The 26,386-nt window shown below is 40.6% G+C and overlaps 1 protein-coding gene across 10 annotated transcripts in view; it reads left to right on the top strand.

The window, feature by feature from the left end:
- The window catches only part of FAM110B (family with sequence similarity 110 member B), a 113,548-nt gene that overhangs the window by 69,230 nt on the left and 17,932 nt on the right, over nt 1-26,386 (top strand). For 6 of the 10 annotated variants that reach the window (XM_068188260.1, XM_068188319.1, XM_068188309.1 and 3 more), the window contains one exon: nt 24,895-24,961. The exons of 2 other annotated variants lie outside the window; for them this stretch is intronic. The gene's annotated coding sequence lies outside the window, so the exon portion shown is untranslated. Of the gene's footprint in view, nt 1-12,380; nt 12,481-24,894; nt 24,962-26,386 lie in introns of all 10 variants that reach the window. 2 more of the 10 variants (XM_068188287.1, XM_068188298.1) reach the window with 1 other exon arrangement.

The following is a 26,386-nucleotide window of genomic DNA, read 5'->3' as shown; positions in this document are numbered from 1 at the left end:
AGGCTAGCTCTGAGAGCATGAACATTGCACTAGTATACCAAAACATGAAAAGACGTATTGTGAAAGTAACTGCTAAATGTTTAGGATGAGCCCTTTAGATACATGTGGACTTTTTTTCTTCCCCCGAATTTCTATTAGGATCCACATTTGCTTATACTGTTAAAAATATCTGAACCAGATTTATCTTAACGGTTTTACAGTATTTCTTATTAAATCCTTTTGTTTTCTTCTTGGAATTGGACCTTGGAGTCCCATTGTGAAGGCCATGTTAGGTGCAGCTCCTTTGTCCCCCAGCTGCAGGGGGCTGTTGTTAGGGGTACTTGCTTCATTCCCCTGGTACACTCGAGTCCTGGGTGTTAATGGGTCCTGCATCATCTCACTTGGGTGTGGTCACAGATTTTTCCAGTGGCAGTGAATTGTGTCAGCTGGATCAGTGAGTTTACTGCCATTTAACTGCATATTTGAAAAAGAATACTTCTGTTGAAGTGCTATGTAGCTCGTACTATGATACTCAATTTATAAATAACCAAAAAAAAGTTGCCAGAAGTAGGGAGCGTGTCTGTTACACTTCCTGTTGTGGGTAACTTCCTATGTGGTAGAGAAATGTGTAGGCTCAGTTCCTTGAACCTGTTCTCATAACACCCTCAAAGGCTGCCCTTTTAAGATGAGCCCTTGTTTCTGGCTGAGGTTGGCAAAACCTGGAGTTATGTGGAATTAGCAAGGCCTGAACAAGCCTGGGGTGCTGTTATGCTATGGTCTTTTTCATTACATGGGATTTTTGGCAACAATTCTTCAGTCACAGTAGAAAGTACCATCTTTTTTCCATTTCATATCAATGCACACAACTGGATTTGTCACTTCTTTACCTAACTCAGTTAAGTTAAGCAAAATGAATCTTAGCATGGAAAATAAGCATTATTTATTAGATCTTGTTGAACTGATTCTGCAGTCTAACTAAAGAAGACTTCTGCCTGAAAATAAGTAACAAAAAGATTGGAATATCAAGAAATAGAGTTAAAACAGAATTGGCTAAACAATGATCTCCTTTACCAAGTCTGCTTTGTGGCAACTTTCTGTACTTCTTGTTTCATGATAATTTCTTAAATCCCTTTTTGGGAGTGGAGGTAGGTTTTAATCTTAATTTTTAAGTGATACTAAATTGACAAATCTGAAAATCAACAGGCCAGATTAGGTTGTAACACCACCTTGGGGCATAATGAGGGTGATCCACATTCTAAGCTTCTATTAAAAAAAAAAAAAAAAGGAAAAAAGTAAAAAGCATTTTGAGTCCTTCTGGTCACAAGGATTACTGTTAAATCTGTGAGCAGAATGCAGCTGACAGATTCTCAGGTGTCTGTGTGCTATGGAGATGGTTCCTGTGCCGCACCAGCCCAGGAGGGTGTTGACTCTGAAGCGGAGCAGCTTCAGCCTGTGTTTGAGGGCTGCTGTATCTTCTCATCTGAACATGCAGTGAGTGCTCCTGTGCTGCAGGGCTCCTCTGCAGCTCAAGGGGAGAAACACCCCAAACCAAAACAAGGTGGTGCTGCGTTCATGCCAGGATTTCAGTCTTTCCCAACGTGATTAATGCTGTGCAGGTATGAATTTATAAAGGAATGTGCTGTGAACAGGGCATGTCATATGTGTTTAACAAAGTAGTTAAAAGTTAAGATTTTTAAAGGAAAACTGAACTAAGCTAACAGAAATCATGCATGTTTCTCACAGTTACAAATGTACTCGCAATTGAGCTTGGCTACACATTATGCTTTTCCTGCCTGTCTTCCCTACCTCCTTTTGAGGAGATGACATTATTTTTATCCTAGATCACTTCTTTATCTTGATTTTTCTGCCCCTCTACAAGCAGTTGCACCAGTGTAACCCAAGGGTTTTTCAGAGGAGAGAGAAAGGTCTTGCTGCCATACAAGAGGCAGGCAAAGCCATGTTCCCAGTGGAGTGCAGATCCCAGCAGCCTTATTCAGTTTCAGAGAGTGCCTGCAGCCATCCTCATCACCAAACTTCTTCTCTTGGTAGCTTTTCCCTACCCAGATACACAGTCTTCAGCATCCTGGTGATGTGCTGCTGGGCCAAAATGGTCTCATTTTAGATCAGAGAGGTAACTTACCAGTGCTGGAATGGTACCTAAGGAAGCTGGTCTCAGATTGGGATGGGCTCCTGACCAGATCTCAGGGTGAGGTTGGGGCACACATCCATGGGACCCTTCCAAGGACACTGGTGCTGGATGTAGCATGGAGAGGAGCACTGGTGGGGATGGAGTGGGTGGGAACCCAGCCTCTTCTCATCAGTATGGGTGAAAGGTAGGTCATGTCTGAAGGCTGAGTTTGCGTGCTGAGTGGAGAGTGCAAGCTGGAGCTGCTGAGACCCCAGCTGTGTGTTCCAGCCTGGCTCTGCTCCCCCTTCCCCTGCAGCCTCCTGGCCCAGCCAGAGGCCATGGCGTGGGGGAGCGCGTGGCGGCTCGTGCTGCTGAGTTATCCCAGCTGTGCTTCAGCTGCTCCCTTTCCCCTGCAAGAGTAAATAAATATTTAGAGTTTGAATTACATTATCAAGCAAGAACAATTTCCTTTTTTCATGTACTTTGCTCCTTAGAGCTCACTAGCAGCAGCAATGACATTGGGGAATTATCTAGAGACAAAAAGAATTGTAAGTCAATCGGGATTTACCTACTAAAAATACATTTTGACAATAGTCATTTAGTTTAAGAATTTGTGTCCTGCCTGAACATCCTGTTTAGTTTGTCCAGTTCCATTATCCCTTTGCTACTAAATGTTTTTTCTGGACATCTGAGAGGCTTTTCTCATCTCCAGTTGCTAGAGAATCAGTATCCTATAGTTTTTCAAGCTTGAAATAGATTAGGGTGATTTTTTTTATAACCATAATCTAATTGATTTCAGAGGGCTTTGCGGGGGGTGCAGTGGTGGTTTCCTTCTTTTTTTCTTTTATTATGTTGAGTCATTGGGTTTGGTTTGGGGATTTTTGTTTGGGCCATGGTTTTGGTTTGGGAGGGTTAGTTATTTTATTTGTTTGCCTTATTTTGTTTTCTCTAAGTGTACTATTTGCTTGCTTGCCAGATGAGGAAAAAATGCAGGGAGGCAAAACTGAATCCCTCCAACAGCAGCAGCCACCCGCTGCCACACTGCAGTACAGAATGTGAAAGCAGAGGCTGTTTTGTTTCTTTCCATGCCCCAAATCCAAACACCCGCTTCCAGCATCCTGATGCAGGCTGTTTGTGGGCCAGTTTGTGGACTGGCAGTACAGGACAGCCCTGTCCTCTCCTCATTCCTTCACCTGGAAGGAAGACATGGGTGAATCACCACCCAGCTCTTGGGGCTGTCCCTTCCCACAAGGGTGGGGTACTCTTACCCACAGTGCCTGTGCCAGTGTCCTGTTTGACACTTAAGTTTTGTGCTCGTGCAGTACAGACTGGTTGGATTTATAAGAGAGTGTTCTAGACTTCCAAGCACATTGTATGGATTTTTATTTTTATTTTGTTGTATGCTCTTTTTCAAAAGCTGCATGCTTTGTCCTCGCTCCAGGTTTATTTTTGTTTGGTTTATACTACCTTCCCTGAACACATTAGAAGTTGTTACTTCTTTGTGCACTCAGCAATGCTTCCCATCAGGAAAGAGATGGTTTGCAGGGCTGGCCATTCAATTTTTGTTCCTATTTCCAAGCTTTTCTTTGCCTATACATTGATATTTGCCATGCCTGATGAGACTGGGCTTTGCTCCTGGTGTCAATGACATAAGTTGCACGTTTCCTCACAGTCTAGCAAAGGGATAGACAACAGAGCTGTTGTCACAACTGGAATTAACACACCATATGGTCCCTACATCACCTCTTTTCTATATTTGTCTACTGCAGAGAAATTATTGAAAACAGTCGCCCATTTCCAAACTCAAGTCTTCAAACTGTTTCTTTTTCTTCCTCAGCTTCCTGCATTTTGTTTGCAGAGGCACCATTGTTCTTAGACTAGCAAACAAAAAAAACTCATCAGGTGTTAAACATAACCCAGGTGTAACTCTATAAAGAATTATTTTCTGCAATTTCTTACTTTTTAAGCAGCAATGTTATCTAGTATTCCCAGTAGGTGGGCATCTCTGTCATGTCTGTTTTTCTCTAATACAACAATATAATCTCTGATCCATGGGTCTGTTACTGATGTCTTCTTCTCAGTTTGCAGCTTCCCATTGCTTTGTTAAAGAAGTCAGTCTAAGCTTATATAATTTTAATTCTGGGTAGTCAGGGTTTTTTTTCCTTCAAAATAGGTTCTATTTCATTTCTGACAGTATTTTAGGACTTCCAGTCAAAATTACTTCAGCAAAATAATCTGATGGGGAGTGTGATAAAACAGGATTTATCTGTGCATTTCTTCAGAAACTTTGTCCTGCTTTGTCTCTCCCAAAGGCTTAATTTTTGTCCTTTTTAAACTAAAGTGATCATATGAAGAGGATTCAGATGCTGTATGAATGACATTTGAATTATGAAGAGCTGAAAATACATGTCTGGACAAATATTCGAAGTTCAAAAGAACCTAAAGAGGTCAGAAACAAAACAAAATGCAAAACTGCAATTAGCTTTACAGAAGTGTATCCCAAATGAAGCTATTGCATGTTGTGGAGAGACTTCAAAAAGGGTAATGCTATAAAATACTTGGGAATAATACCAGGAAGGGCCTGAAATACAGGGGGAGGGAGCCTCACAATGGTTGGCCATATAAAGATGCCCAACTGCAGTGGGGAGTAGTGGCTCTGTAGGTTTGATTCTCATCCCACCGAAGTTGGATCCCTGTTGATGTTGGTTGGCATTGCATCAAACTGTTTCTCCTGTGTGGACACTTCATCTAGACAGTCAGTTGTAAATGCCTTATACCTTGGGGGATGTTGTCAACAATATTTGAAGTATTTCAGGAAAGAAAAGCACAAATGTAAGAAATAAAATTGAAGTACAAAAAAAAACTTTCAATATAGGTCATGTAGCAAGAATCAGGAATTAACAGGGAAAAATGTAAAAGTACTCATTTTGTAGATGCATATATCCAGAGAATGGTCTGCTACAGAAACTGGGAGAAGGCTCTAGCACCTGTGGTTTCTAGTACTAGATCTTTCAAACCATTAGCTAAGAGATGGTAGAGAATAATCTTCAATAGGTAGGACTGGAGAAAAGATCAGTCCCTTTTCCTAAGGTCTGTAATTCCTAATTGCTTATTAGTCTTTTAGATGTGTGAAAGTTATAAGAACTATGCCTGTCTCTGATTCTCCTGCAAATCTCCCACCAGTGAAAAAAAAAAAAATTGTACCCTGTGAATGAACTTTGTTGTTTCTCTAAAAACCTGTTAACTAAATTAGGCGATATGAACTTTGCTTATTATGACAGATCTGCTTTCTGTTGTCATAATGCAGAGATGATACTGACTTTTCTTCCCTTTATAATTTCATTCTCAGCTCTTTCATGTAACATATCTCCATCTACATAAAGTGTGGAGGTTTGTTTCCCCCAAGTTGTATCTATTCTGGCACATCTTCTTGTTCTGTGCTTTAAAACTGAGAATCAAATAATTGTTTCGGTTGGAAAGGAGATGCAGTGTCACCAAGTTCAACCCTTAACCCAGCAATGCCAAGGCCACCATTAAATCATGTCCCTAAGCACCACATCTCCACATGTTTTACATAACTCCATTCAACCCTTTCCATGGGCAGCCTGTTCCAGTGCTTTCCGTGAAATTTTTTTTCCTAGTGTCCAATCTCAACCTTTCATGGCACAACTTCAGGCCATTTGCTCTTGTCCTATTGCTTGTTACCTGAGAGAAAAGACTGACCCCACCTCACTACATGATCCTTTCAGGTGGTTGTAGAGAGTGATAAGGTCTCCCCTGAGCCTTCTTTTCTCCAGGATAAACAGTCCCAGCTCCCTCAGCTGCTTCTCATAATACTTGTGCTCCACACCCTTCACCAGCTCCTTTGCCCTTCTCTGGACACACTCCAACACCTCAGTGTCTTTCTTGTAGTGAAGGGCCTCAAACTGGACACAGGATTCAAGATTCAGCCTCACTAGTGCCAAGCACGGGAGATCACTGTTCTAGTCTTGCTGGCCACACTATTTAATCCTGGGGGTAAAACATCAGTAACCCATGCATTTATCCAAAACTCATTAAAACAATGTTTCTCCTCCTACTAGACTCTGTCCAGATTGGTTTTCCCCTTTGGGAGTCGTTTGCAGTACCCAGTGTCAAGCTTGACTGCTTTATTTGCTAGTGAGTATTCAGTAGGTGTTGCTTCTCTGGTTGATCCCTCTGTTAATCTTTGTCTGAGCCTATAGCCAGTGGACAAAGTTCCTTCCAGGTTACCTTCCTTTGGACTGCCCATGCTGATTGTGCTTGCGGATGTCCATGGGGGAGGGCGGGTGTGTTGCAGTTTTGAACCAGTAGGATAAGAGTTAGGGGGAAGCTAAAATATCTCATATTGCTGACCATTAAGCTTTTCCCCTTTGGATTCATGCATAAACACCACAGTTAAACACCACAGGTAGTTGGGCAGGAACCATTCTTCTGTATAAACAGTTGTTGTGTTGCACCAAGTGTATATATATTTTTTTTTTAAGAACTACAGGAGAATAAACACAAAAGTTGAGTCCAACAACTAGAAAGCAGTTTGAGTAGATGTTGTTACAAAGGGGCAGTTGCAGTTTGCCCTGCCTCCTGCTCCAACCCTCCAGTGAATAGCAGAGCCCCAAGGGAAGAGAGCTGGGGCTTTCTCCCTTTCACCTTCTGCCACCATGGGACCTGGCTACAATTCCCACCTTCCTGCACCAAGCGGCTACTTCCTCAAGGAGTTTTATTGTCTTGAATGTGGCGGGGTTGGCTCATTTGCAGCAAGGTGGGTACTCTGCTGGTTTGACAGCCTCAGCCTGAGGTGCTGCATTTATCATCAGTGGGCTCTGGCCTCGGCACCGGCTCCCCCCTGGCATTTGTCAGCGCTGAGTCGAGGTGCTGGCGTGGCAGCCAACAGCCTCCAGCAGAGATAATTCTTATCGTGTGTGCTGCTGGCTCAGCTCCGCTTTGCCTCACATGGTGACAATTTCTGCCTGCTATCGGTCCCCCCTTTGGATCCCAGTCATGCGGGCGGCAAACACGGCCAAAGGATGTGTGTCCGTGCAGTGTTGGTGTTTGTGTCTTCAGTCTCCATCAGCAAACTTTGGGGAAGTGAATTCTTCTTCCCAGTTACTTTGACCCTTTCCTAGCATATTTATCATTCAATATCTTCTGTGCTGACCTTGTTCTTTAAATTGCATTGGGACTTGTCTTGTTCGAGACGCAGGTCAGCAGGAGAACAGTCAAGTGTGGAAAAACACGCCGTTGCTGTTCACTGGGGTCACAGCAGCACAAGCAACCTAAATTTGAAATGCTCCATACTCCGTGGCTGATCCAGCATCCTCAGGCTGCAGCCGGTCTGTCTGCTGCAGTTGTAGACCAATAAGTGATTTTTTTGTTCAGGAGCAAGATTTCCACCAATTTAATCTACTAACATTTGGAGTTTGGAAAACTGGGGCAAAATGAAAGGGAAAAGAGAAAGCAAGAAAAATAAATGCAGAAAAAGTCAAGTTGTAATTGAGAAGCTTGAGTGAAACACAACCTTTTGGTCATACAGTGGGGTGTGTTTGGCAGTTCAATTTCTCAATTTTCTAGATCAGGCATGAAATCGCTATATTTATGTATATAGGAATTAATAATACCTTACAAAAGCAACACTTTAGCTTTTTTTGCGTGGGAGGAGAAACCAAGAGCTGCCTGAAGGCGAAAAATTTCTAATTCCCTTTTTGAATTTCTTTTTATTTTAATTTTTTTGAGAGAGCTCCTTTTTCATTGTGTGCACTGCTGTTGCCCACACGGGTGCTGGAGGAGAGCATCTGTGCAGTCTGCATAAATTGATTCGGAGGGTGGCCAGCCGTGCTTGGTGCCTCCTTCAGGTCACAGCTGCCACGGTTTGCCAGTGTTTTATGCATGCATGAGCACGGGCAAACACACCCAAGGTGTGGGAGTGTGGGTTTGAGGAGCACTTGGCATCATCCCCCGCACATGCCGGCTGTGATGCTTGCTTACAGAAAAACATAGAACAGAAAAGGCCAGGGAGGTTTTCTTCTGTGAGGTGAAGCTTGTAGGAGCATGCCTTGCATTGCTTTTGCTGTTAAAAGCAGATACATTTTTGTTGGTTTGCTTCTAGGCCACACTAAATGCTCCTGACTTCTTTCCTGACCCCCAGTGATGGCACCAGTATCACAGGAAGGGAATCTTGTCATTCCCTCTTAGACAAGGGACAAACCTTGGGTCAGTGGTGATAACCCAGGAGTACTTTCTACAACTAATGTGAAAAATACGGGGGATTTTGGTAGGGGTTTTGAACACAACAAGAGAGAGGGTTTGGGGTGGATCCCCTCCGAACCCTTTTTTCTTTAATTATGAGAGGTTTCTGAGTGATTGTGCTGGCTGAACTATCCAGAGGAAAACAGCAGCATTCCTGCAGCGGCTTGCAAGAATTTATACTGGGGTTTTTGCTGACACCTATGTTTATATCAGAGATGGCAAAAACATACTGACATATCTAGTCTGTTTGTGAATATATTTCATTTCCATATGCATCCAGACTTGCAGTGTGTTTGATAAGTTGGGTTACTTGTTTTAGCTCATCTGTGCTTGGAGCTAATCCAGAAAATGTCTTGAAGGAGGTTTTGTGGGGGGGAGAAGGAGATTTAATTTGCATCATGAGGAAAATACGAAGAGTTTTCACAAGATGTGGTAACTACATTTGATATCCTATGATTTTTGTTAGTCTAGAAGTGTTTTTTTTTTCTTCTCTCTCTGTATCTGAGTGGTCTGGGGGGATGGTGATCATCTATTCTTTTCTTCTTCAGTATTTTAATCTAGGAACTAAATAACTTCCTTAGTGAATAAGTTCACTCTCTGACAGTATTTCTTACATTTTCCACTTACTCTTATCTCCTCCATCCAAGAGGTAGATTCTGTTTACTCTTTTTAAAACATTTTGCATTATAAAGAATAACATTTTGCTTAAGATCTTCATCCTTCTCTGCAGGAGATGGACAAGTATGCTGGGCAGGAAAGCAGTGATTTTTCTGGTATTCAGAAGATAATATATAAATAAATACCGTAAACACACAAACACCTACATATATAGAAGCAATGTAAAAAAAAATATGTATTTCCAATTAGTGTGTCCAGAGAAGGGGAATGGAACTAATGAAGGGTCTGGAGCCACAATGTGATGAGGAGTGGCTGAGGGAGCTGGAGTTGTTTAGCCTGGAGAAAAAAGGAGGCTCAGGGGGAGACTTCATTGCTTTCTACAATTAGCATGAAAGGAGCTTGTGATGAGCTGCGGGTCAGTCTCTTCTTCTTCCAGGTAACAAGACGAGAAGAAACAGCCTCAAGTTGCCCCTCTGGGGGTTTAGATTGGATATTAGGAAAGCTTGTTCACTGAAAGGGTGGTCAAGCATTAGAACAGATTGCCCATGCTGATGGTGGGATCACCATTCCTGGTAGTGTGGTGTGTGGATGTGGCACATGGAGTTATGGCTTAGTGATAAACATGCTGGTGCTGGGTTAAAGGTTGTCTCAATGATCTTAGAGGCCTTTTCTAACCTTAATGATTCTATAATCCTAATTATCTCTTCAGGTTTTAAGCTTTCTCCTGCAACACTGGCATTAATGGTGACAGTTGACATTTCAGTTACTTGTTTTCTACTGCTGATGAATGAAATAATATAACTGAATTCAAGTGGGGAAAAAAAGCAGTTTTATCAGGATTAGTAAGGTAATGTAAAAAAAAACATGATCTTGTATAGAAGTTTTCACTATCAGCATGGTATATATTTATCTTTTCAGTGCATGCATGACATCACATGAAAAAGGTGTAACATTGATAGAATGTGGTGCTTCACTGTGAAAATGCAGCACTTTCAGATTTATTTAGCAATTTTCTGTAGTTTTTATTCCAAGTTATTATGCTTTTATGTACTTCAAGAGAAATGCACATATGTATGCATGTAGGCCTTATGTATTTACTGACATAAATTTCTTCAGAGAGAGCAGTAGTTCACTTTGTGAACTGTGGAAATTAGGTAAATGTTCATACTTGTTAAATTTTATTTTTTGCTACTGAGAAGAAAGCAAAAAATATTTACCCAAAGATTTTGCCCAAAAATCAGAATACTTTATGTTTGTGCTGAAGTCTTGATGCAATTACAAGAAACTAAGAGAATCTAAGATGAATGAATATACTGTTCTTTATTTTAAATACTGTCCAAATTGGTGGTTTTGACAGATATTTCTTGTTGACTATTGCCTCCCATACATTTTACAAGATAAAGCTTAAAAACCTGATTTTTTGATCTACCTACTCATTCCTGTTTTTTTTTCTCCTTTTGCTTTTATCCATGTATTTTAATCCAGAACTCATAATGAAATTCAAGCTTTCAAAACAGTTCACAAAATCAGTAATTTAATGCATGATTTGTCACTTTTGCTTTCTTAACAGCTGTAAGATAAATAAAATAATGAGATATTTACAGCACAAGGTCATGCAGTTTTTGTGATAGCAGGTTTTCATATAAGATTACAGCTAAAAAAGAGGGGAAGTGCTGAGTTACATAACTCGCTAAAGTTTGACACTTAGAATTTGTGTTATAGCAGCACTTCATAGGCTATAGATGGGGCTGTTTCAAGTTCCGTTGTAAATCTGACTTTACAAGGCTTTAATGTTCTGTAGGCTAATAAAAATCACTCTAGGATTGAATGTGTGAAATAAAAAAATTGGTATTTTTAATATACTTTAATGCTCAGGGTTTTTTGTCATCTTTGATTGTTTTTTGCCAAGATTGCGTTGCTCTTGGATTTTTGAATAAATCTTAAAGCTTACCTTCATGTCTGAGAGAGGAGGGGCAAGAAAGAAAAGGAAAAAAATAAAAAGGCATCCCAAAAATAGAAGTCTTGCATTTGCACAGTAAAGTTTAAGGTATCAATGTGAGCTTTTGGCACTGGAGAAAAGGGCATAAATATTGAGCATAAAATATAGTGTAATAATAAGTGATAGCATTTTCACATGGTTGTAGTATAAGCCTTCCAGGAGCTACAAAGGATAAGCTGTAAGCCCCAGAAAGTCAGCTTTTCTGGAAGACTACTCCTGTGCACTGCACATCTCTCCTTGTTTGAAATGTCTGGGGTGCTAAGCAGGAGAGCAAATTGTCTGACCTGAAATTTCAAGGGTTTATGTAGCTTTTGCATGGTGTTGTTTGAAGGATTCACCTGCTTGGCAACCTGAAAATGCCAACATCTGAAAATGCCAATAGTTAGGAAATGTGATTAAGAATATCCATCTCGATTCCACATAAGCAGCAGTGGCTCACAGGAGGAATTAGCCCTCAGCCAAACGTGCTGCACTTTGCCATTTGGGCAGTCTTGGTGCAAGGCAGTGCAGGGCTGCCATAACAACCTGCCCCAGAAACTTTGCTCCCTTCCTTTAGTGGTAGTGATGTGAGAACAGCGACAGCTTTAGGTCAGGAATACTGTACTGGCATTTCCCTCAATCCCCATGCTACTTAGTCATTTATGCTAGTTGTATTCGGTACTGGAGTGGTTGTTTCTGGCTGCCTTGTCTACTCTTGAAGGAGAGGATTGTCACACGCAAGGGTGACACCAGCCCGACCATGACCTGCAAGGCTTTCAGTGGCCTCATCTAGGGGAAGCAAATCCATGCAAGAGCATAAACCTAAGTCCAGGAGGGGTCTGGGAGCAAACACCTACAAATTTCTCACATCCCTACTCCTTTTCCTGTGTCCATGGGCTTCAAGTCATTAGTTTCCTCAGTGAGTATGAAAAGCTTTCATCAGTGTTTGGTGACCGTAGCGTGCTACTCTTCTTCACCACGTTGTGGTGTCCCAAGCTGCAACATGGGCTTAAATGAAGTTTAAGACTGCTGGCTGTTTATCTAATATTGTTCATTGGTCTGTACAGGCAATTGCAGAAATTAAGGATTCATATATGGGGGTAAAAAAAAATGTTTCTTCAGATTTTTATGTAGTGCCTTCATTCTGCATATGTAAGAAGCTATGGTCCGCAGCTTTCCTCACACTTAGTCAAGAAAGTAGTTTTTCTTTACTTTAGGCGCTGTTGCTTCAGGGTAGAGAGGGAGAGATTGAAAATTCGGGGGAGTTGTGAAACTGTCCCCCTCAGATATACTCTGTGGTAAAAAAACAAAGGCTTTTTATTATTATTTTTCCTATAGCTAGATCTTCTCTTGAACAATATTGTATGCTGTACTCTTTACTTGTGTTTTCTAACTTGGGCTTAAAACTGCCAGGCAGCTGGGGACTTCCTCCCTAGTTCTTGTCCACAAGGAATTACTGGACAGGAAGAGAGAGAAGTTCCTGCAAGAAGTAAGGCAAGGACAGGAGCTTCAGGTGAGCACATCAGAACTCCTCCTAGAGAAAGAGAATTAAGGAATCTTTGGTGGTATGAATGCTTTATTTGCCTCAATTTGCATCCTTTGAATTCATGTCGTACTGAAGTCATGCTCTATCATGACAGTTGTTCAAGTGACCAATATTTTGAGCATGCACAATAGCAAAATCCTTTTAAAATTATAATACCTGGTTGGAGTATATCTGGTTGTGTGTTAGAACTGTTAGTCATAGGAGGTTTTGTTTTAGGAAGTGTAAAATAATGTGCCTGCAGGCAGCTGTGCAGTTTTGGTGCGAGGAGGACTGTGCTGGATGGTTTCAGAGGTGTAAAACAATAAAAAAAGTGTGCTCATTTTAAGCCTCGGTGCCTTCTGTAGTTTCATTTCAAAGTAGGGAATCTCTTACTTTATGCAGTTTCTATTCCTAGTGAGGGTTTAGTTAAGGGACAGAAGTACAGACAAGTCTGAGCACAGATCCGTTGTTTGCTTTGCTTTTATGTGTTTTGGTGTCAGCAGTGCATGGTGAATTGGCAGCACAGCAAGTCCTGTAATAAGAGTAAATGTCTGGGCCTTAGACTGTCCCTGTGCTCCACCTTGAAATCTCCTGGTTATCTCCTGCTCCCCTCTGAACATAACATGAGGGGTGTGTTCTTACAGGTAGTGAGAAAGCATCTGAGCAATTATTCTTGAGAGATGCTGATTTGAAGGGAAAGGAGAGGGGCAGAAGCTGCTCTGCATTGGCATCGTGGTGCAAGTGGCTGCTTGTGGCTACCACCTCTGCTTGTGTTATGGAGGTCCCAGAACAGATAAATCCAGATTTAGGCACACATATTTTTTGTATGTGTATACTCATCTACTACCAGATCAGAAAATAGGAGTAGTTTTGCTAAGCCTTTTGCCACATGTTTGTTGAGGCTGTGGAAGCACACAGCGAGGGTTCTTTTGCATTGTGTAGAAAGTGAGTTCTTCCTTGGAGATCTGCTTATTTTTACTTTTGAGTGTGTGTAGATTTAACTGAAGAGCATGTATTCACACAGTTGTTTTATTTAAGTTAATGTGGGGTGACTCAGTGTGTATTCTGACTGCAACAGAACATTTCATTGTCTGAAGTCAATGCTAATAATGGTAGCATTAAAACAGCGTTGGAATTTCACACGACAATATTCTGTTCCCAGAATTGCCAAGGGACAAAGAGATTTGCCATTGTCAGACAGGGGAACAGGAGCTGGCCTGCAGTGCAAACAGTGCCCTCCGCTTCCGCTGGGCTGGGCTGGTGTGTCCTGCCCCTCTCCACTCCTGCTTCCTGGGATCTGCTCCAGAGTTTGTCACAGCAGCAAGCACCTCTGCAAAGCAAGCACTGCAGCAGTTGGCTCTGCTGAGAGCTGTTGTAACACAGCCCCTTCCCAGGATGATCCTACTCTGAGCTGCTTTCATCCAACTGGTGAGCTATCTTGGCCAGCTGAAAGGGCTGGAAAGGGCAGGCACTTCTTTGGCTGCCCCCCACCTGTCACTGCTCTGGTGCTTGGTCCCATCAGATATGCAGTTTGCTGAAGGAGAATTTGGGATAGGTGTAGTGTTTTGCAGTTAATACATTGTGGCTGTTATGGTATTCCCATAACTCACAAAGCAGTGATTCAGAAGTGATGCAGTTTACATTGGTTGTGCATTTCTTTACCATGAGCTTTGGTGGTAGGATTGTAGGATGAAACCAATGTGACTGTGGTGACAAGTGGAGGGCAGCTGTGCTTTGTTGCTGAGGTATAGGTTATAAGTGCAAATAAGTTGTTCATTATGAAATTATTAAGTATTGCATATATATTATTAATCCTTAGCACCACCTTTTATTGTGTAAAAACAATAATAGTTTCCTTATCAAAAGAGTTGTTAATAATGCTTGGATCCTGAAAGCAAAGACGAACAGTTGGGAGCTGAATGCACTTATTCTTTCATAGGAAATATTTAAAGTAAAACATTTCTACCCTCATAAGTACTCCTCTGCAGCAGGTTCCTGGTATGCTGGTGTAATAGATTGGATAATGACAGCATAGACAATAAGATGAGAAAATGGACTGAAGATGAGACGGTTGGCAGTGCAGCGACACTGACTGGAAACCTCACCAACCGTAAACCACATTTGCAGTATCATGGCTTACACCCAGTGTGGACAGCATCTGCAGTGCAAAGCCATTTGGAGGCTCACTGGTGGTGAGCACAAAGTTTGCTCTCTGCATTAGTACCTAGCAGATTAGATAGCTGTGAATCCAGGCTCTGTCTCGCACTGAACACCCTTAAGATGAGAATCCACTGAGTACTTGCTTCTTTAATGACTCCCAGCAGCATTTCCTGGGAGCCATGTGACAAAGTACCAGAGGGTTGGACTTTGATTTCAGTAGCTTAATTATGGAGTTGTGCTTATCTCTTAAAATGGATCCTTTCAAAATTTTTGTTTGGTTTATGTTTGGTGGGGATAGTGAAGAAAAAGAGCTGACTTAAGGAAAATTGAATGGGGGAAGTGTCACATGTTTTGGAGTGTTGAGATTCCAGGCATCCTTACTGTGAAAAATGAGAGTTTAATTACCCAGGTTTTGTATGGGTTTGCTGAGTTGCTTTAGTTTGTTTGTCCTCTGTCAGTCTCAACTAATACTATTATTTACTTTCACTAAACAGAAAAAATTAATTCAGTGATCTCTGTTGCTCAGTGTCTGCTGGGAATACTGGTACTGAGTTGTATCACTGCAAATATTGGTGTGTTCTTGCTTGTACTGTTGGCAGAAACACTGGGGAGAGTCAAACAGCCTAACTCAATATTGCTTATATCTTCTATTTTCTTTTGACAAAATCACTGCATGGTTCTGCCTCAACATGGTCTTCTGTGAGCTGCAAGGAGCAGATCACATCATTATTGAACTGGCTAATTCAGTCCATGTGCTATGTACCATAGAACTTTATGGAGTACTTTCGGCACTTTCCCTGCTTATTACACGTTTTGGGGCATCAGAACATCTCCTTTGATTAGACAGCTTCTAAATAGCAACATTTGTTATACCTGTCACTTGATTTTTGTTCCAGTATATCACGTGTGTCCCCATGTATCCCTGCATATCTGTATCACCAATACAGGGAATCTGGGGCGTGTTTTCAGCATGACAGCCAGGCTTGCACAGAAAGGCACAGCCCATCAGCCCTCTGTTTAGCCTCTACTCACAGTTAAACAAAACATTGGCATTAGCAGCTTTTTATCCTTCTCACCCCCTTTCCTGAACTGATTCCTTAATGCTGTACACAAAGAGTCCTGCACAGCGCTGCCTGTTAAGTTGCTGCCTTGCTGATTAAATTACAGGTGCCTGCTGTTAAAAAGGAAGAGATAATACTTTTCTTTCTCTACACGATTCTTGTTCTCTTCCTCATGTTTTCTTGATTTTCTCAAGTCATCCTGTTTTGTTTGCTGTTGGCAAATAAATCACTGAGAGATGCAAAAAGCAAAAGAGCAGAGGAAATGCCCAGTGCATACTGAGAGGCAAATATTCGTCTTTCAAGCATGGAGAAATGGAAAGACGTGGATATAGATGGTGATGAATTTAAACATGTACTTTTTTATTACTCTGTCATCCATGTCTGGATCATCTGCTGCTGAGGAGAGGATGAGACAAAGAAACACTTGATTTTGGCACCACTGAAATGAGGTGGCAAGATGAGATCAGAGAATTGTATAGGTTGGAGGGGACTTGCAGAGATCACTTAGTCCATCCTGCTGGCCAACCTGAATCCCATCTGATCAGGTTGCTCAGGGCCATGATCAGGACACTTTTGAGTATCTCCAAGGATGAAAGTCCAGCAGACTCTGTGGACTTCTGTTTCAGTGTTTCTTTTCCCTGAAAATAAAAAGTTTCCTCCCCTGTGTAAGGCTGTAATATCCCAAGTTGCAGCTCTGATGCTCCCTTTCTTCCCTGTGTACCTGTGAGGACAGTCTGTGTCCCCTCCCATCAGGCAGTAGCATGTAGTGTGTAGGTCTCCCTCTAGCCCTCTCTTTTCATGACTGAGAAAACACAGTACCCTCACCCTCTCTTCCTATCCTCCAACTCCTCAACTGGCTCTGGCAGTGGGCAGCCTGTCCTGCTCCTGGCAGCATGTATACAGGAAAAACTCTTTCTGTGCTGCATCCCATGAGTACCCTGAGACTGGTTTCTCTTCAACTGACCTTAATTTTTTTCCTTTTTCAACCTTTTTCCATAACATCTCCAAAATAGTAGCATTTTCTAGCTATAGCTTTCACAATAGTATGGTTTAGTGTCACACCAAAATCTATGTATGATAGTAGAAAAGAAAAAAAAAAGCAACTGTTAATTCTTAGCTCAAATGCTTTTGTCTCTCATGATGTTAATTTCTACAACTATACCCATTCAACAAGACTTGATCCTGACTATTTTTTTCTTGAAGAACTTAAAATGTGTTATCCAGTGTGAAATTAAATATTTTGCAGTCAAATGCAAGCATCCAACCCAAAAAGGCAGATGCTACTCTAGGTCCAGTATCGATGTTTAAGTCACATTCTGTTGGTAAATGAAGTGGAAAATGGCTCTTAAATAGTTTATTCTGCTGCTTCCCTATTTTTTTAGGTTACCCCTGGTATTTCAAGAGTTTCTATCCAGGTACTGTATACTCACAGCAAATCCAAACACATTTTAGCTGGACAAAGAACATTTGGAGACTGGCTCAGTGCCCAGAGCCTGCTTTTAACCTCTGGTAAGGCCCTTGTCTGTCTCAGCAGCACTGAGTGTGGTGTTGATAGCCAACATTTTCTAGCTATGGGAGAAAAAAGAAAATTTCAGTATAGAATTTCTGAATCTTAGTGAATCAGTTGTAACAAATACTGGCCTAAAAGAAGACATCAGATTGTAAAGATCCTGAGAAACAGGATCAGGTATGCTTAAACACCCAGGTTAATGAGCAGAGAGCTATGGCATTTGATGAATTCTCATGTAACTTTTTAAGATATCCACTATCTCCCAGCTGAAAATTCACACATAGTTGTTCTGTATATATATTCTAAAAATGTTATGACCATTAAATATTGTCTAATATATGTATAAATTCTGAATGGCTAATTTAGACTTTGGAAGATTCATTTTCTTCTTACAAGTATATTTGAGAATTCCTCTAGAGTAATCCACCAACTCATCAAGGAACTATTGAGTATAAGTTAAAGCAAATAGTATGTCAAGAGATTGACAACTTGATTTTATGTTATTTCTCACTGACTGAAGAAATTGGATCTGTCTCTCCATCCCTAAAATAAAGTAATCCCAACACAATATTGAAGCGCTCGTGAAGAGCTGTTGCTCATAGCATGATGCTTCTCTTGGAACTTGAAATAGTGTGCATCCCATTACAAGGTGCATGAATAAAATATCAGACAGGTAGAGTTTGTGACCTAGTTAGAAGTTACGTGCATGATCTCTTCTCCTTGGTTGAACTGAGGAAACATCTAGAGTGGGTAATATCTTTACTACAACAAACCTTATCTGAGTTTTTTGGTTTTACTTCTTTTAGTGAAAGGGTCATTTATGAATGTGTGCTCTTTTGATTTGGGGCTGAGCTTAAAATAGCTAGACATCTAAAAACTTAATATGCACAGTGAAATTTAATTAGGCAACTGCATGAAAATCAAAGGAATTCTTTTGTAGACAGGATGCAAGAATCCTCTTTTGGGACTTCCAGCACATCTGCAGCTAAGTCCTGTTTTCATCTCCTCCTCTTCATCAAGAGGTGTTAATAATAGATGTATGATCTGCTGCCGAGGGTGATGGGCCAGGGATGTGAGGAGGAATGGACTATATTCCTTCCACTTGCATGGTGCCTTCTTCATGTAGAAGAAGTGCACAACGTCTAATATTTCAAAAGGCAGTCTTCAACTTTGTGCATTCCAATTTGATTTGCTAAATTTGGTTTCCACAGACAACAAGCACCTGTTTCATGGTCACAGTTTGACTTTTGGATGCTAAATACCTCTTAAAAGTATACACAGAATTTCTGAATTTAGGCTGAATTAAGCATTTCCATAAAAGATACAAGCCTAGCATATATCTGTTTATAAAAACCTTTTTATATCTATAATGTGGACTAACTGTTGGGAAAGATAGTAAGCTTCAAATGTGCTCCAGTTACATCTCTCCAACTTAAGTTATTTATTTCAAAAATTGGTTTTCTTATTTGGTAGATTAGGCAATACTGAATAAATTTATATTTGTTAAAAAATCTGTTCAATGTTAATTCTCAGAATGAGAGGTTACCTGCAATATTTGTGAATCATAATTATGTGAGACTCATTAAAAAAATCTAACAAAACACAGAATTGCAAAATTAAGTAGGTTGGAAAAGACCTTTGAGATCAACACAAAAAGCCACCATGCAAGTGAAGAAATAGAGGATTCAATTAAGGGAAACACCAGATACACTTTCTGAGCAAGATCACTGACACATCTAAATATGAATATTTCATATAAACCATCACACTTTTTAAATCACCTTTTGCTGGCAGTTACCAGAGCCAGCAAAATTTCACAGTGTTTCATTCAGGCAAAGGTCAGTGATGAATTGAATTTAATTCTCTTAAACATTTCCATTTCTTTTTTGTGGCTGTGTCACTGCCTTGATTGTTTGGGGCTTGTTTTGTTTTGTTTTTCCCCTCTGTTTGGGCTTTTTTTTTTTTTTTTCAAAAAAGTGGTAAAATTATTATTTTTGCAAAGAAAGATATTTAGGAGGTGTTTTAATTTTTTTTTTTTTTTTTTTTTTTTTTTTTTTTCTCATGGGAAACATATTGGAAGTAAGCTTTTTTGTGTCGTGCAAGTTGTGGTTCCCATCTCCTGGTGTATTTAATGCACTGTGTGCTCCTCAGCAGAGCATGGGCAGCAGCTTCGAGCTCCCTCTCCACTCATTTACAGCTTCAGCAGCTTGGGCGCAGAGCATTCCTCTCTGTGTGTCTGCACATGTCGCTGAGTGGTGTCCTAATTAAGATTTGTTATAATCCAGGTAGTTCAAATAAAGTTTCATGTGTGGTTTTCACTTTTCCTGTTCTGGTATTTCTATGATTTCTATATTCAAGGATGAGACTTCTCTGAACTTTTATGAAGGCAAAAAGGAGAGCAGCTATAGGAAGTATATTTAGGTATAATTTTTTTAGCTTTTCATAAGATGCATTTAGTTGGCATGATGTTGCCTATCTGAAAATGGTTTTATAATAATTTCATCCTATTTTTCTTTCATGTCAGTTTCCATCAACAAGGCAAAACAGTCTTTGCTTTAATTATTCTTTATTATGATTCATATCTCTGAGATTAAACTGAGATAAGCTTTGGCAATTCTCAGGTTGTGGTTGTCTAAAGAGGAGCCAGACTGAGGAATTAAACTCCTTGTTTTCCAGCAAGTAAAAATAGGAAAAATCAGCTACACTCCCTGAATCCTCACTACAGTGCCTGCATGCTTACCCCAGGCATGGGCCACACCATGCTTTTGAGTTAAGGGATGCTGAAGAAGATACATCCTTGACAGTGCCTTTGGGAATTTGTTAGGAGATGTGTCCCTCTGCTGATAATATCCAGGGACAGATGTCTCTTCCATTCTTCAGATGTATCTCAAGTAAGAAATCCAGATGTTAGGCTGGCCTCTTTCTCCATTTTAAAATACTCACTAGGCTCTTGCTTACATAGCAAACACTTTGGTCATTCCTTCCTTTGGGGTTTTTAAATTTTGAATATGCAATGCCAGTCACAGGACTCTGAGATTTATTTTTCTCATATCATGGGTGCTTTTTATTGTAAGAATATTCAGCTGGCAAGGGACCAGCTAAAGGGATCACTGGTGGAACAAGGTGGAGTTTTCTGTAGTTTTGTATTGTTATGTTCACGTTTCAATGACTCTTAGTTCTAAAGGTCTCAACCTCATTGTGAAGATATTATTTAATGAGTCTTCTAAATGTGTTGTATTACTGGATTGGCCTGGCACCACAAATGACAGGAGAGTTTCTGTCTTGCCAGTACCCAGCCTGGGTGTGGCTGTCCCCAAGTCAGTCAGTCTGTCTTGAAAAGGAGCATCACTCCTGCCTGAGCAATTTGCATGTTCTTTTGCTTACCAAATAATCAAAAAAATACATTTCTAAAAAATGGTAAAAATATTTTGAATTTATCTAGTTACAAACTTAACTTTAGATGCACAGATCTCCTCATATTGGTTGTTAAAATTTTCCACTTGACCTTGATTTCAGCAGCAGATAAGAGATTTCCTTTTGAAATTAGGATAATGAGCCATTGCAGTATGCCAGCTGCCCAGCCATTGTGGACTGTTTTTCTAGGCATTCCAGGAGGAATTTTTTTGAAAGAAATTTGAATGAATGTGGGATTTTATAGAGAAAAAAAGCTACAGAGAAATGTCCGTTCAGAGAAAGTGGTAGCTCACACCCATATTATTAAAGAAGTTAATATTTTTTTACAGTCTGAGTCTAGTCCACAGTTTCTTATCTTGGTTTGGGTGCTCCCTGTCTAAGTGAGGCATCTTCTACCCTTACAGAGGATATTAAATCTTAGCTGAAGCTCAGAAGGGAAAACCAGCTTTGTGTACACCACTCAGTGTCATGATTTTTTGTGATTTTGAGAAGTCTGGTATTAGCTGTCCTTATGTTGTTTTGGACCTCAGATGGTTTAGAGTAATTTTTTTTGTTTTTTCTTTCTCTTACTTTTCTCTCTCTCTTTTTTTTTTTTTCCCTCCAAAGAGAACTGAAGAGGTAAGGGCAGATGCTTTAAATATTCATGTTGAGGCCATTTGCACCTGTCTAGTAGGAGCCAGTGACCAATCAGTTCTTTGCACATATCTCAGCTACTGTGTGTTTGGCACTTCATCAGCATATCTATTATTGATTTTTAAGAGAAGTACTGTGGGGGCACCTAATGTTCCTAAGAGAAAGTATGGCAGAGATCAATCTTTCCTGTTGGAGTGAACCAGGCTGGATGGGGCTTTGAGATATCTTGGTCTAGTGGAAGGTATCCCTGGCCATGGTGGGGATGTTGGAACCAAATGATCTTTAAGGTCCCTTTGAACCCAAACCCTTCTCTGATTCTATGATACAAATCTGTTTGCACAAGCCTTGTTAAGTTACTTAAAGGAAAAAAAAAAAAAAAAGACCTAAGAAAGACTGTCAGTGAGGAAGGAATGGAATGGTTACTGCACACCATGACAGCTGTGCCCCACTATGCCTGCCTGCAAGAAGCAAGTCTGTCCATCACCAGGAAGAAGCACTGAGCTCTCAATGGTAACAAACATTTTCAAACTCTACTGTGCATCCAGTGTAAAGCTGTACAGCAACATATACTGCTGTATTTTCCTCTTAGTCATACAACTGCAGGAGAAATGAAACCCTGGGCCTCCAGATCCAGGAAGAATGCAAAAAAGAATTAAAAACACCTAAGAATCAACTATAGTAGTTGTCAGACATAAGTTGCCTTCTTGGAGGCCAAGCATTTGGTATTGGTTTATCACAAGTAGGTTGGTTCTTCCAATGCAGGGCTGGCCTGGTATTCTACTGCAAATTCCATGGAAGGAGTGGGACAAGCAGAGTCTGTTTATTTCTTGTCTATTTATCATCTTCCTTTCATATTTTCATGGAGAAAAACAAGTGCATGTAACTTGTTGGTGGCCTTTCTGGGTTCTTCTGCATTGGAATTGGGCCATACTGGGAGGTAGCTGGAGTAACCAAAATTTGGTGACAGGAGTCTGTCATGATGCTTGCTAAAAATATAAGAATTGTACTTGCATAAGTAATTAGAACTTGAAAAATATTCATGTGACACCTCTTATGCTAAACAGTATATTAAATTGGGAAAGGAGGATCTGGTGCTTTTAGCTATCCTGATAAGTCCTTGCTCATAAATTCTACTGAAATTTATGCTATATTCTTCATTTTCTCTACTTTTTCTTGCAATTTCATGTTAATATTTAAAAATACTCTTTGTGGTGTATGTGGCCCTTCTCAGCTGTGTTAAGGGTGTTGTGTTGATTAAGAGATTTGTCTGAAATGTGTTGCTGAAGGGCACTGTCTTGGAGTGATAAAGTGCTACTGGACATCTATTACCAGAAAAGTTCATCTGATTAAACAGGACAATTAGTACATGGTTCTACCTTGAGCCGTTCATCCTGCATCTACCGGTGCTGCCTGTCTGAGGATTTGCTGTCCTGCTGGCAGAGACATGAGTCCTCACAGAGAGTTGTCCACACTGCTGCTTCACGGTCCCATGCATGAGAATATTGTGTGTTACACTGAGGAATTTATACAGTCTGTAACTTAGTTCAGAACTTGGTCTGCCTCCCCATTACTCTTTAAGCTTTATCCATTGACAGTTTTGTCAGTGCACACTGCTACTGCAGATGCTAAATAGCATCGTTGGGATTTTGTTCCATGGCATGAAAGATGAAACCAGTCGTGCACTGAAAGCTCCACAGAATATTTATCTTTTTGAGTTTTGTATGTACATCTTCTTCAGTCATTTCTGTCCTGGGTCTAGAACCAAGCTCAGTGAAGCCCGTGTGGTGTGTGCTTTCCTGGTGGTTTCACAATTTAATGGATACCCTCTCGGGTGAGACCTGGAGCAGTATGTTTATTGTGGCACCAGAGGATTCCAGCAACTCACTCTACAATAACTACTCCAGTATTAATACTTCCACTTTTTATTACTGTGACCTCTTTATAACACATAGAAGATAAAATAGGCTTTAAGTTCTTAACGTAGTGTACACTGGTGTTCACTAAACAACATATTTCGCTATATAGCTCACACTGACATTCATATCATAAATGTGTCTGTTGGAATTACTACTGTTGGAATAAACCACATGTATGTTAGTCATTATGTCTGTATACTTGTATCATTTAGAAACTAAAAGTGTATTCTTGTTGGTACAGGAAGATGAGAATTCTTGTGCATGCACTTATATGGTGACTGTGTACTGGAGCTCTCTTAAAAGCCATTATGACAGTGGGTCTTCCTTAGCTTGGCATTTCTCCCCTTCTGCTGGCTGTCATCAGCTTCACAGCAGAGAGGAAAACTGCTTCTCCCCTTCCTCCATCATTGTCTTTTTTTCCACATAAAAAGATGTGTAGAAAGCTGCATCCCACAGCAGAGGTGTTTTCCTCCCTAAGAAATACACTGACTTATTTTTCCCTTACCCATTACATACACAAATGCTTAATTACAGGAAAATTATCTCAAAATTTTAAAATTATGTGCTTTTCTGTCAGCCAATTTATTGTGAAGATATTTGCAATCATTTTTAGCAGGTGATACAAAATATAAAGGCTTGGGGTTTTTTCTGCATGGACTTTAATAACTGGCTTAAAACTCCAAAGAGTAGGTAATAATTTTGCGGAGAAAAGGAGAAGGTGTGGCATATGAAATGAAAGATGTATTGATTGACTAAAGAGGAGTAGTCTTTTCTAAATACAATACTGCCGTGGTTTTAAAAAGCACTGTCTAAAATAAATATTTTAGAAAAGGGGAAGAGACTAAGGAAAAAAGCAAAATTTTTACATATAGATGTATAAAAATTAAAGAGTAGAGTTCTCATGCTTTTTGTTGTTATCTTGGAACATATCCTGTCATCCCTTCCAGCAAGGGAGGTGTGAAGGGTTTTTGCGCACACAAATATTTTGCTCTTTGGCCTTAACTTTGAGTATGGGAAGATATATCATCACTGTAGATTCCATATTTTCATGTCAAAATCAACTAGCAGCTGCCCTAAAATAACACTAACATTTACATATTGATATTTTTCCCTCAGTTACTTGTAAAGTAGCTGACATTGATTCCATGCCCTACTAAATTTTTATCATAGAAACAGAGTTGTGTTTTTTTCTTTGCAGTATTTTCTCTCTTCTTTATTTGGAAATAGCCAAAACAACAACAAGATGGATTGTTTATCTCTAACAAGAACTTAAAATCACAATTTTTTTTTGTCCTTCATCAGTGAATTAAAAATTGCATTTTGACATTTTGGCCCTGTTTGCATTTATTCATTGATCCCCAGCACAGACGCATTTCATCTCGCACATCAGATTGTGTCATATGCAAGCTTGTGTTCTGAGGCTTCCCTAATGGCCTTTTAATTAGTTGTTATTATTACACAGCTCACAGGCTTCAGCCACACTGATGTCATCATTTATCTCACCTTTCATGTGAAATAGTCCCGATTGCTGCCGTGGCTGCCTTGCACTTCTTCCCCTCCCTTCTCCTGGCACGGACTGGCCTTGATGTCCTGTTTCCATGACCTTCAACACTGACGTACATGCATCTGCAGTGTTACTGCTGTGTTGTGTTTTGGAGTTTTTTAATGCCTTTTTCATATATTCTTTTTTTGTCTTTTTTTCTTTCAGAATCCTCTGGAGCATCACATTCCCCTGTTTGGAGTGTGGACAAGAGTTTAGCATTCTGCTTTCACAGGTACCTTTTTGAATTAAAATGCACATTTTTTTCCTAGAGGTTGATAAAAGGAGAGCAATTCCAGAATGATTTTACTATGTCCTCCTCTGCTGTCTTGGGAGGTATGTTATGATAATGAGTTTCTCTTCCTCCACCTTTACTAGTCCACTGGGTTGGCAGATTCATTAGTTGCAAGTGTATAGTTGAATGCCAATTCAGAAAGATTGAGGCTTTCTCTTCTCTTACTGGCCTCAGTCACACAGCCATGTATGTGTTGCAGGATAATTTTTGGAAGTACTCCAGTAGTTCCAAGCTTTTTCTCACCCTTTATTCCCAATCTGTACTTTGGTTACAGTCACTCCATTCAGTAAATTTGTTTTAGCTTTTTACGATGGAGACCTCCTGTGCAAGTGAACACTTCTTGCCTTGGTCCTCCAGAGCTTTCTATTTATTTCTGTTACTTACCTGACTCCTTTTTGGAAGTATTCCAGTAGTTCCAGGCTTTTTATCATCCTTTATTCCCAGCCTGTACTTTGGTTACTGTTTTCCATTCAGTAGGTTATGTTAGCTTTTTGTAACAGAGACCTTCAGTGCAAACAAGCACTGGTAGCCTCAATACTTCAGAGCTCTCTGTTACTTATTTGGTTATTACTACTACTTTCCAAATACTGAGTCACACAGAATCAGAGAATGGATGAGGTTGGAAGGGGCCATAGTGGGTCATCTGGTCCAACCTCCCTGCTTAAGCAGTGTCATCCTAAAGTACATGGTATAGAATTTTGTCCAGACAGTTCTTGAATATCTCCAGTGAGGAAGACTCTACATCCTTTCTGGGCAATCTGTTCTAGTGCTCAGTAAAGAAGTTTTGCTGGTAAAGAAGTTCTTCCTCATATTCAGGTGGACATTTCTGTGGATCAAATTCTGCCTGTTGCCTCTTGTTCCATTGCTTGGCACCTCTGAGAAGAGCCTGGATCTATCATCTTGGCACCCTCCCTTCAGATACTTATAGACATTGATGAGGTCCCCTCTCAGTCATTTCTTCTCAAGGCTGAACAGGCCCAACTCTCTCAGTCTTTCCTCATAAGAGAGATGCTCCAGTCCCTTAATCATCTTTATTGCCCTTTGCTGGACCTGCTCCAGGAGCTCCATGTCTCTCTTGTGCTGTGGAGCCCAGAACTGCACACAGCACTCCAGATGTGTGACCTCACCAGGGCTGAGGGGCAGGGTCACCTCTCTCAACCTGCTGGCAATGTCCGTCCCAATGCAGCCCAGGACACCTTTGGCCTTCTTGGCCACCAGGACACTGCTGGCTCATGGACAGATGTTGTCCACCAGGACCCCCAGGTCCCTCTCTGCAGAGCTGCTTTCCAGCAGGTCAGTGCCCAGCCTGTGCTGGTGCATGCAGTTGTTCCTCCCCAAGTACAGGACCTTGCATTTGCCCTTGTT

This window comes from Anomalospiza imberbis, chromosome 1 (genome assembly GCF_031753505.1).
Source record: "Anomalospiza imberbis isolate Cuckoo-Finch-1a 21T00152 chromosome 1, ASM3175350v1, whole genome shotgun sequence".
Taxonomy (NCBI): Eukaryota; Metazoa; Chordata; class Aves; order Passeriformes; family Viduidae; genus Anomalospiza; species Anomalospiza imberbis.
The sequence above is the reverse complement of the archived record's forward strand: the minus strand, read 5'-3'. Positions and strand labels throughout refer to the sequence as shown.